The sequence below is a fragment of the Calypte anna genome, chromosome 4, assembly GCF_003957555.1.
Source record: "Calypte anna isolate BGI_N300 chromosome 4, bCalAnn1_v1.p, whole genome shotgun sequence".
Classification (NCBI taxonomy): domain Eukaryota; kingdom Metazoa; phylum Chordata; class Aves; order Apodiformes; family Trochilidae; genus Calypte; species Calypte anna.
Genome location: NC_044247.1, coordinates 18,182,361 through 18,193,539, shown reverse-complemented (window position 1 = coordinate 18,193,539; position 11,179 = coordinate 18,182,361). Strand labels below are relative to the sequence as shown.

At 47.8% G+C, this 11,179-nt stretch overlaps 1 protein-coding gene across 1 annotated transcript in view; it reads left to right on the top strand.

Annotated features, from left to right (window-relative positions):
• Window positions 1–507: 507 nt before the first annotated feature.
• Window positions 508–11,179, top strand: part of NEXMIF (neurite extension and migration factor) — a 152,312-nt gene continuing 141,640 nt past the window's right edge. Inside the window, exon 1 of the mRNA XM_030449423.1 lies at window positions 508–548. The gene's annotated coding sequence lies outside the window, so the exon portion shown is untranslated. The remainder of the gene's footprint in view (window positions 549–11,179) is intronic.

Sequence of the window (11,179 nt, the reverse complement as noted above, 5' to 3'; positions counted from 1 at the left end):
CGAGGCTGAGGGGAAACAATGGCAGCGGCGGCGGCTCCCGGTACCTCCTGAATGGGCACGGGCAACCGGGGCGGCGGCGAGGAAGGAGCGGCGGAGGGGGGCGAGGCGGGAGCCGTCCCTCCCTCAGCGGGGAGCGCGGGCGGGCAGGAATGAGGGAGGGAAGGGGGGGGAGGAGGGGGGAATAGAGAGGCAGGCCCGGCCGTGAGGCGGCGGGGCTGAGGGCCGGGAGCTGTGGCTCCGCGCCCCGGGCGGGGGGGAGCCGGGCTGTGAGGGCCGGGAGCGCTGGCTCCGCCGCGGGCCCTGCGGCGACGGCGGCGGCGGCGGGGGAGGGGCGGGGGAGGGGGAGGGGCGGGCGGGGGGGGTGGGGGGGGGGTGGTCGGGGAAGGGAGGGAGGGAGGGGGGGGCGGGCGCGTCCACCTGCGCGCGCCGGGGCCCCGGGCGCATGGAGCAGCGCTGAGCGCCGCCGCCGACAGCGCCTGGCGGGCGGGGGGGGACCCGCCGGCCCCCGCCGCCTCCTCCGCCTCTGCCTTCACGGTCCCGGCGCTGAGGTGAGTCCCGACGCCGTTGCCGCGCTTCTTCTTCACCATCCCCCCCCCCTGCCCCCCCCCCCCCCACACACACCCTCCTCCCGCCACCTCCCTCCTTCCCTCCTTCCCCTTCCTCATCCTCCACGCACACCGCGGGAGCCGCAGGGGAGGCGGCGTGAGGCGAGCGGGGGGGGTGAGGAGGAGGAGGAGGAGGCGACCGGGGCGCGGAGGGAAGGGGGGAATGTGTGTGTCTGTGTGGTGTGTGTGTCTGTGTGAGAGGGGGGGATGCTGATGGCAATGCCGGCCTGCGAGGCGCGGAGGCCTGCGGGGAAGTTGCGCGGCGGCGGCCTGCGCGGGGTGGCCGCGGTGTGTGTGGTGTGAGGGGAGGACGCGAGGGGAGGCCGGGGGGTGGCTGCGGGGGGTCTGTGTGTGTTTGTCTGTGTGAGGCGGGGTGGCCTGCGCGGGGCAAGTTGTCGCCGTGTCACCCCCCCCTCACCTCACCCCACCCGGCCCCGGGCAGGTGCCTCGGTGGGTGGGGGGCTCCGCCCCGCAGGGCCCCCCCGGCCCCCGCCGCTGCCTCCTCCGCCTCCCTTCACGCCCCCGAGGGGTTTATTTACAGCGAGGTGTGGGGGGGCTGCACTTACTTCAGCCTCGGCTAGAACAACAACAACAAAAAAATAATAAAGGAGGAGGGGGATGAGATTTTATTAAAAAAGATAAATAAAATACCCCGGCCCTGGAAGTAACTGTCATTCCGCGTATTAAAATTAGAAAACTGGCTAATGAAATAAAACTGGCTCATTGTCTGAAACTCTATCCCAGCGAAAAATGCGGCTGTGAATATAATTAACCATCTGTCTAGCGAGCGGTGGAGAATTGGGTTCGTGCGGTTTTTATTCCGGTCTCTTTAATTTCCCCGAACCGCTTGCGCGTCCGTGCGGCGGTGTCGGCGGCTGTGAGGTGTTGTGCTCACCGGGTGTAAGATGTGACCTGTGTGTGTGCGGGGAGCGGGCTGAAGCGGGGAGCTACATAAAAAACCCGAAAAAAACAAAAAAGAGGGGTGGGGGGGGAAGAATAATGAAACCCTCGGCTCCCAAATGAACTGTGCCGCTGGCGAGCGATGCGGTTTTGTGATGTATTAACCCGAGCGAGGTGCGGTGGGACCGGCGATGAAAGGCGAGGTGATGGGGTTTCTCTCGGCGATGCTCTCCCCTCGGAAGAAGCGCAGGATGGGTGCGTATTTAGGGAATTTGTGGATGGGTGTCGTGGGTGGATGCGTGGGGCTGGAGAGGAGCGGTTGCGCCTGTGCGAGCCGGGGCCTTGAATGAGCCTCTTTGCGTGAAAACAAAACGGCTCCCTGGTTCCTCCAGCCTGCGGTTTTGCTCGTCCCTTCTGCCCCTCCATCCAGCTCCTCACCAAAACCTCCCGTGCAGCCATCAACATCCTGGTATTGCGAGGTGCGTTCTGGGTGTCGGGGGTACCTGCCGGTATCGGTACTTGCTGGTATCGGTACCTGCTGGTACCGGTGGAGCGGTGTGGTAATGCGGTAACCACAGCCAAGAGTCTGTTCTACAGCAGAGTGGAATCCTGTGTATGCCCCTGTGCACGCTGAAGCTCGGTGGTGATTTTATTTTTATTTTATTTTGGTTTTAGTTGGGGTAGGGGAGGAATACAGGGAGTAAAAGAAAATAAAAAAAATAACGGCAGCGCTGGAGGAGGTGGAATGCAATTTAAAGTCACTTCAGCTAATACCCCATGCAAGGCTACGTTTGTTAAGGTATGTGAACTGTGCATAAGGCAGCAGTCTTTAGTGAATCACTTCTTAAAAACAAATACTTGACAAAAGAACCAGACCTGCTAAAAGGATAACAATTATGTAAGCCCATAGTAGGTTTTGATGCATGTCAAGTCTGTTAAATAAATCAACCTGTTCAGTGAATAAATCTGCTATGCACCAATGCTTTATTATTTTTTTTTAATTATTTTTTAAGGGAATAAACCTGGCTTGTGTATAAGATGTTCCTACTGAGCATGTGAATCTTATGGCCAAGCCCTGTAGCTGCCAGTGACACAAGACAAATCCGCGGGGAGGGTGAGGTGCAGGAGCACGAGGAGCGGGGGGCAATGCCAAGTAATAAGATGGATATTAAAAATACACAAAGATGTGCATAAGGATTCTGAGTGATAAAATTCTCACTGATCCATGTCTTGATGGAGTATTTGCTTTGCACTGGCAATGGCCCATACAAAGCTACATTGATTTAGCTTTCCCTGTTCATGATGGCAGTTCTGGTGAATAATTATTTTCCCAAAAGCCCTAACTAAGGGAAGAAAGAGAGTCCCTGCTTGGCCTACACAGTAGTACAGTATCTTTGAAAGCGCGTATCCGGCTGCAAATAAAGAGAGCCAGTTCAAGTGTTACTACACTCAGCAGAAATAAAAGGGAGGCAGAAAAGGGGAGCCAGCCTCCCCATGCACCTCATCCCCCCCCTCCCCTCTCAGCACCTCACCCAGTGCTTTGCTTTGGGATGCAGGGAGGTATTTTTGGGGGGTTTGTTGTTTAGGTTTGGTTTTTTTTTTTTTTTCTGGTGGTTTTTATGTTGAATTCTGAATGATGTGGAAGAGCCTTTTTTGGATTACCAAAAAAAAGAAAAAAAAGAAAAAAGAAAAAAAAAAGATTGTGACCACTGGGGTTTTAACTTCAGTATCAGGGACAGGGAGTGTGTGTGTGTGTGTGTGACAGTGCCTCGATGGGGTCCCCCTCTTCTGAGATGGTGATGCCTTGTGGATGTTTTCGTGATCAGTCTTCATGGGTGTCTTTCTCCTGTGTTTAAAGAGAAACAAATGGAAAGACTTAGATGTGTTTGCATGACCAGGAAGGACAAAGGTGAGGCTTGGAGAGAATGTGTTCCCAGACAAAGGGGTCCAGCTGGGGTTGGGATCCCAGGTGTAGGACTATTGATACAAGGTGCAGCAGCACTTCACAGCAGAGAATAAGGCTTTCCCATTGCAGACACAATAATAACAAAGCAAGGGCCCTGGTTTCCCCAAGCACAACAGCAAACCCTCACTTTTAAGTTTATATCCTGTCACGTACAAAAAGAATCTTTAGGAAATGGTGTTTACCTTGGGCAGAATCCAGGGAGAGAGAATCCATGGATACTCCAGACCTTGCCGTCCTTGCATGGGGGCTGTGCAGATGCTGCCAGAGTTGAGTTTGTGTTTGGCCCTGGGAGAAGTGAGTAGCTTGAGTGTTAAATACAGTAAAATTGTTATTGCTTCTCAGTAATGACAGTGTTTGGTCTGTGAGGGAGTTTAAAAAAAAACCAAACATTTTGAGAATTAGAAGCAAACTAATTTTTATATAATCTACCTGTTATGTTCAGAGTCCTGTGTTTTCACCTGGGAGAGGATTGCACTTTTATTTTTATGCTAGATCTTTGTGTACTTTTAGCCCTGCTTGAGTTGGCTTTATAATCATTACCTATGTATACAGTCAGGTGCTTGACGAGCCTGATTTTGTGGAGGCTGCCAGTAGTGAGTAAATGAGCCGTGTGGCATAAAACGGAGCAAACCATGGTTTGTTGGGTCCTTGCTCTTCCCTCCTTCCTCCGAGCTGGTTGCACACACCCGTGGTGTCACCTCTGCAGGGGGCTGGGCTGGGCTGTCCCAGCCTGCGGTCCTGCCTAATTTGTGACCTCTATGTGGGGTCTCAGCCCTCTGGTTTCCTGGGTGCTGTTACAAGGAAACGCTAATTATTACCACGTGTTACTTTGTTGTGTGGGAAGCCCTGAAGTTCCAGGTGCTGAAGATGAAGTGGTATAAGCATCCAGGTGGCGGGTGTGGGTTTTGCCTGAAGGATGCTGCGTCCCCCAGGCAGTGCCGAAGTGTTGGCAACATGGTTTCTCTTCCTGCAGACATGGGGAAAAATTGGGATTATCGATTGAAGCAGAGAGAAGTTTATGGGACGAGCTGTCAGCTCTGCAGATCAGTGTTGAAGCCTTATCTGTCACAAAAGAAGAAGCCTTGTGAAGAGCGAGAGGAGGTGGCTTTAGTTCAGTAGTGCTTTGGATGGTGAAGTGGTAGTGCTGGGTAGATTTTGTTTGCAGTTGAGGGGAGTAGGATGTAATCTGTGTAATGCTGCTTTTGTGTGCCTCTCTTGCAAATTGATGTCTGGGGAATGACGTGTAGCAAAGGCTCTAGACCAGCAGGTCTCTGATATTTTTGTAGCGATGTCTTTTTATTCAAAGCAGGTGTCATGGAGATCTTTCATCCCCGGATTTCTTTCATCCCTGGCGTTTGTTAGCTTGTGTTAAAACTTTAAATCTCAAGAATTTCTTGTGTACAGAAGGTGTTCTCGTATGGCTTTCTCCTGGGCTGAGCTGGATGGTTCTGCAGACTCCACACAGCGTTAGGGATGAGCTGGATCTGTGTCTGCATCACTGTGTCAGCTCTGCCAAGAACAGAGATGTCACCCACTGCCCTCTGGTCACAGGAGGTCTGTGCTGGCTGCATTGGAGGACATGGCCTGGGAATGGGCTGCAATGGAGGCTCTTGTCCCTGGGCTCAGTTTTCTTCTGACTCTTCAGTGTTCAGAAGGTGATTTATGCTCAGCAATGTGAGCTCATATTTGCAGTCTTGTTTGGTAAACCCTTTTTTTTTCTATAAAATGCCTGATTTGCTTAATTTACCCAAGCACTTGTCTCGATAGTCTCCCATGACAGAAAATTCTGCTCGCTGTTTGTTTCCTTCCACTGATCCTGTATTCCTTGTTTTGTTTTGTGTCTGTTGTATCTTCAGAATATGGGTGGAGGTTTCTGGTGGATGATCTTGTCTTGATCCATTGCTGTTGCCCTTTGGGAGGGTAGGACCATGAGGACCAAAAGGGCTGGCATTGCTTCTGCTTGGATTCATTTACCAAATTAATTTTAACCCCTTTCTGAATTGTTATAATTACTCTGTTCATCGTCTCTGCAAATAGCTGGTGCTGTCCCTGGGTGTGAGACCAAGAGTGTCTGTCCTAAGAGTCCAGGAGAGCTGGAGGTCAGTCATAAAGATGTCACTTTGCATGGCATTAGTCTTCAGTGTGCCAGTGAAAGGCTCAGGCCTGGCAGAGATTGTACCCTTGGCCTAGGCACTGCTTTGGGTATTTTTACCAATTTATCAGCTTTCTCACCTTAGTTATGCTGAGCCTCTGTTATGCAGATGGCTCCTCATGCATGTGGTTCATGCTGTGAAGGTCATCCTTACTGCTTTGTGGTGTTCTGAAGCTCTTACAGGCTTCTCCCCTTTGAGAGGGAAATGTTAGGGTTTCTAAAACAGAACAACTGAGGTAATTTCTGCTTCTCCTCTCCCCTGGGGATTAGGAGTTGCTCCTTTCCTTAAACCCCCAAGCACTGTCACAGTGTTTCTCCTGGCACTCTGAAACGGGTGGGAAGGTGGCTGGTGCTATGAGACTGTTGGCATTTTTGAGGGTGTTCATTCTTCCAGATGGAGGTTCCCAGGAGGATGAGCTCTTGTGAGTCTTTCAGGACTTGGTTCAGCTTTCAGGAGCTCTGGGACATGGTGTGCAGTAGGATACTGCTTGGTGTGGAGAAACTGCCTGGTTGTTTCATTGTCTGCCTGAGACCTGGGCTCTTTGGAGGGCTGGTGCACAAATTCCCAGCTCTTTCTCAGTCCTGGTCTAGGTGAGGTCCCTGCCATGCTCAGGAGTTACCTGTACAGCTGCATACTTAGGAAAAAAATCAGGTTTTTGATTGTGACTTAAAGTGCAGACGAGCCAAATGTGGAAAAGGAAGGCTTTGTGGATGGATTCTGTTTCCTTTACAATGTCCCAATGAATGACTTGAGTCTTTGATGGAGAAGAGAAGCTGAAGCCTTATGAAGGGTCTGTTTATTGGCATTAATTATTTTTTATTAGTTACAGCATCTGTAGTCCGTTGGCAGTAGAAAAGCCCAAAGTAAGAATATTAAATCTTCAGAAGTTTTTCAAAGCTTGCATTTTTCATAAGAAGCTTGTGAAGCTTCAAATCTAAAGCTTCCAAAGCCTTTTTTTTTTTTTTATTCTTCAGAAGTGCCACTGAAGCTCTTTTTCTTTTTTTTTTTTTTAATTTTTAGTATTTTAGCTGAAACTATAAGTTTCACCCATTAAAAAAAAAAAAAAAGTCCTTTCCATTGCATTGGCCCCAATTTTCAGCTCCGTAGCTGGGTCAGTGAGATCATCTGCAAGCATAAAGCGTGCTCCATAGACCAGGTGTGTACCCTTTGCTACTCATTTACTTCATTTTTTTTCTCCTCTGATACAAGGGTTTTACTCTGTGGCTGGTAGCAGGCTGAAGCACATGCCCACATGAAAGGTGCATTTGTTTGCAACCAGCCAGTTAGGACAATACTTGACCTTCACAGTTGTTGAATAACTTCAGAGAAATACTTAACTGCTTCATGGAAACAAGGCTTGTGGGTGGGAGTTTAACAAGCATGAAGTGAATCTGGTGTCTCTTTGCCCAGCTTGCAGCATTTCTTCCCTGGAGCCTGCAAGGTCATGTTTTAATACTCTGAATGTGAATTTTAAGGTTCATGGCAGTGCAGATGGATGCTTGGTCTTAGTTCCTTTGGCTTCAGGGAATGGAGCAATTAGTACTCTGGGTCCTCTCTGAACCTCCAGGGTGAAAATGAAAATTGCCTTTTTTTCAGGGTGGTCGCTGTTCTCATTTGTGTGAGGAAAACCATTGGGCACTGGGATAATTTTAGCTACAAAATGGTGTGAGGTGGCGTTTTTTGAAAAACCTTTTGCTTGCCTTAATGTGACCAGGTCTGCCTGATGGATAGCTGTGCCTTTTAGGTGGGGAAGGATGAGTAGAATTTTTGGGAAGATTAGAAGGCAAAGTCTGCTGCTGACCACAATTTTTCAGCTCATATTAAAGCAAACAAGCAGACCCCTCTCTTCTTGACACCTCTGCCTCTGTAGGGAGCAACACGCAATAATTTCCCATGGTTTGTTTATGTCTGTATCTAAGGAAATCCACTACCTCAAAATCACCTTTCCATGTGGTGCCTTGTCTTTAGATTCTTTGTGTGTGTGATATATTAATTTTGAAGCATGCCAGGCAGATGCAGCACAGGTAATGTGTGATACTGGAATTGAGGACCATTGCCAGCCCACCCTGCCTGTGGGTTTATCTGAAGCAGAGGAGCCAGCCACGTGGCATTAACTCAGCCAGGCATGGCAAATGTGGAGAAACCCATCAGCTGAAACCTCCTGCAGAAAAAAAATAATTTGTCCTACCCCATAAGGTTATGTCCTAACCAATAATAAGACTTACTTAGTTGTCTTACTTGTCTGATTAACTTACCAGTTGGAGAGCTTGTAGTGGATTAAAACCAGTTTTGTTTATAATGCCTGTTTCTTTAATTTGCACTAATTTTTAATTTGCACTAATTCTTTAATTTGCACTGCTTCTTCCTGGGTTTGAACTGAGCCTGTCCTCATCTCAGCTGTTCAAATGCCAGCCTTTCAGAATGGGAAGGGGAGACAGGGCAACCCACCATCTTTCTAAGATGTCTCTGATTTGAAAGGGTGAATTTTTTGTCTGGGTCAGTCGCTCAGTCTCAGAATTTATTGCTTTGCAAGACAACACAAAGTTAGGTTTGGAAGTTTACCTTCAGGTTGTAGTTTACGTCTGGGTACAGTCCCCCTTCTTCTGTAGGTTTTTTTTAAGACCTGGTGCTTAATGAACTGCAGGAAATACTGCTGATTTTACCCTTCTGAAGCATTTCTGATTTTGGAGGAGAGATGGGTGCTGGTTGTGATGCAGAGTCAGTTTGTGACTGATGCCTTGGCTGTTACAGGGTGTGTGGAATTACCATTCTGGGTTGGTGTGTTGAGCAAACCTATCCCAGTCCCTCTCAATTTTTTTCTTCTTCTCCCACGTCTATGATGTTTGCCTCTGCCAGCCTGCATGCTGGATCCCCTCTCTGTAAATACTAGGATGAGTTTAAGCTTTCCTAAAGGTTTTAAGTCTTCCTAAAGGTTAGTTTGGGATTAATGCAGAAGCTCCTTGGATTAATTTTTCAGCTGCTGCAGGGTGGTGTTCTGCAGGGGAAGTTCTGCAGCACAAGTGGCTTCAGGCTATGAGCACAAACCCATGTTCAGGCTTCACCTTGGGGTGGTCAACCCTAACCCTCTCATTTCCAAGAGTAGGGGGGAAGGAGGATGGCCCCCAGGAAAGGGATGTGTGGTGATGCTGGGGTGATGTTTCCATGTCAGAAATGGGGAAAAGAGGAAAATGCTGCTTTAATTGTGCTTTGAAGCTGTTTGACCAAGGTGGTACTGCATTGCAATCAATAGGTTTGTGAAGGGTGGAGTCCAAACATCCTATCAGAAACACTTAATGATTGTGTGGTGCCTGAAACTTGCATGTGAAAGCATAGGGGTAATGTTCCCCATTACAACCTGTAATAAACATAAAATACATAAAATCTGCAGCTGACAGTCTCATCTGCAAGTTCTCACCCTGTGTTCTGGCCTTGGAACAAAAGGAGGTTTAAGGATACACCGTGTTGTATTTTGTTTCTCAGTTAGGCTTGGGTGTTTGCTGAAGGGGCTGTGTTAAATCACACCTAAACTTGGAGATATCAGGAAACAAAGGGTCAAGGTGAAAACTTGAGGTGTAGCTCACCGTTTAGTCAGTGTTTTTGTCATTTTAGTTTAAACCTTTAGTCATCCCTTCCATGTGTTTGTGAGTAAAGTAACACCCCGGGGTGGTAGCTCCTAAAGTTTATCTTGGTGGCTGTTTGAATACTCTTCCCTGAGCCTTAGAGATTGCTGAAATACCAAAAGGGCAGCAGAGGGGTTGGGATGGGTGTTTCCAAACCTGATGGTGCTTGTGCAGGGTGCTCTTCTTCATCCTCTGTTATCAAATGCTTTCACACACTGCTCTGTCTCTCCTTGAACACCTTCTGTGCACTGTATGGTAATGGAAGTCAAAAGAATTTGTTTCATGTTATTTATTCACATCTGGAAAGGATGGTTGTGCAAAGACCAAAGAAAAATGGTTTTACTCTGACAAATGCCAATGTTTTGTTTTTAAAGCCCAAGCAAACCCTGTGGGATCCTTGGCTGGGTATAGAGTAGCATGAAATACACCATTTCTTTCATTCTGCTCCCTAAAAATCTAATTCTTTATGCATTTAAAGTGGGAGTTGAGGCAAAAAAACAGAGTTTAGCTTCGTTGACCTATATTTTTGAAAAGAGAAGGCTTGCTAACTGTTGCAAGAAAATATATAGTGCCATTTTGTTTAATCTGATGAAATGCATACACGGACTAAAAACACTTTGGAGAGTCTTCATCTTCTTACTGCATGTTTAAACCCTTTCCAGCCAGATTCACTCCATTTGTGCTGCTCATTGCATGTCTGTTCAGGCTTCCCATTTACAGCCATGGAACAGCAACGAGGTGGGGCAGCAGAGCAGGGGGTTTAGAGGGAAGCAAGGGAGAGAGGTAGCACTGACAACCTCCTTGACTTCAGGGCTTAAAGGTGAGCTTTTTTCCCTACCTGTTTTTTTTTTGTTTTGTTTTGTTTTACATTCAGCCTGCTCTTTATAAAGTGCAGTTTAATGGTTATCACGCTGCTTATTGCATAACTGTGGCACAGATGTTGTTTTTTGTAATGTTGCCTGACATATTTGAAAGGGAAAGGGAGGAAGGGAATTTATACTCATTGGAGATGAATATGTGGAGCCCATTAGTCTTAAAAAAGTGTGAAGAGCTTGTTAGAAATGCTGAAGCTGGCACATCTCTGAAAGGCTGATCTGTGGAGTGGAGCTCTCCAGATAAAGAACGAGTTTATTGTATCTCCTGGAGTTTGTTGGTATGTGTTACCGGATAGCCTAAAACCAGAACTTGGGGGAACCCTTGCATGCTTAATGTTTGGGCACCTGCTTAAATATTTTTTTGGATTTGAGACCTAATCTGCAGGTGTTTAATAAGGTGCTGTCCAGAGTTGTGCTGCATAATTGGCAATGGTACTTTGAGTTAAGGGACCTGAAGGTGACATCCATCACTCCATGGGTATTCCTGCTGAATGTCTTAAGTCTTTTATGTTAACTGCAGCCAAAGACAGAACCTTTACAGTTGCTTTCTTTTGGAGGTTTGGCTGAGGAAATACAGTTAGAAAGACTCTGGGTTTTTGGTGGAAGGAAAAAATGTCCTGCAGAGCTACCATTTCCTGATGGCACAGGCCTGAGGACATAAAGTCATCTCCTTTTGGGATTTCTAACAACGGTAGGAGTTTTTAAATAGCAGAAATGCAAATAAGGTGAAAATGGTAAATGCTGTATTTATAAACTAGGCTATTCTATGGTATGTTTATTTATCATAACAAAATGTGTGGTGTTTCAGATCAGCACAGGGTGCCTCGACTTGAGTTCTGTGAATGCTGGATAAAGCTGCACAACCCCCCTCTCCCTGCTCTGTGGATGGAGAAATTAATGCCCTGCTAGAAATGCAATTGTGAAATGAACCCTGGAATCTTGACTTCCCAATCCACGTTTGTGCATATGAGGGGGTAGTAGGATAATTGCTGCTGATAAATTGATAGGGGGAAAGGAGGGAAAAGGGGGAAATGACAGCTACTGCCACAGACCATCTTGA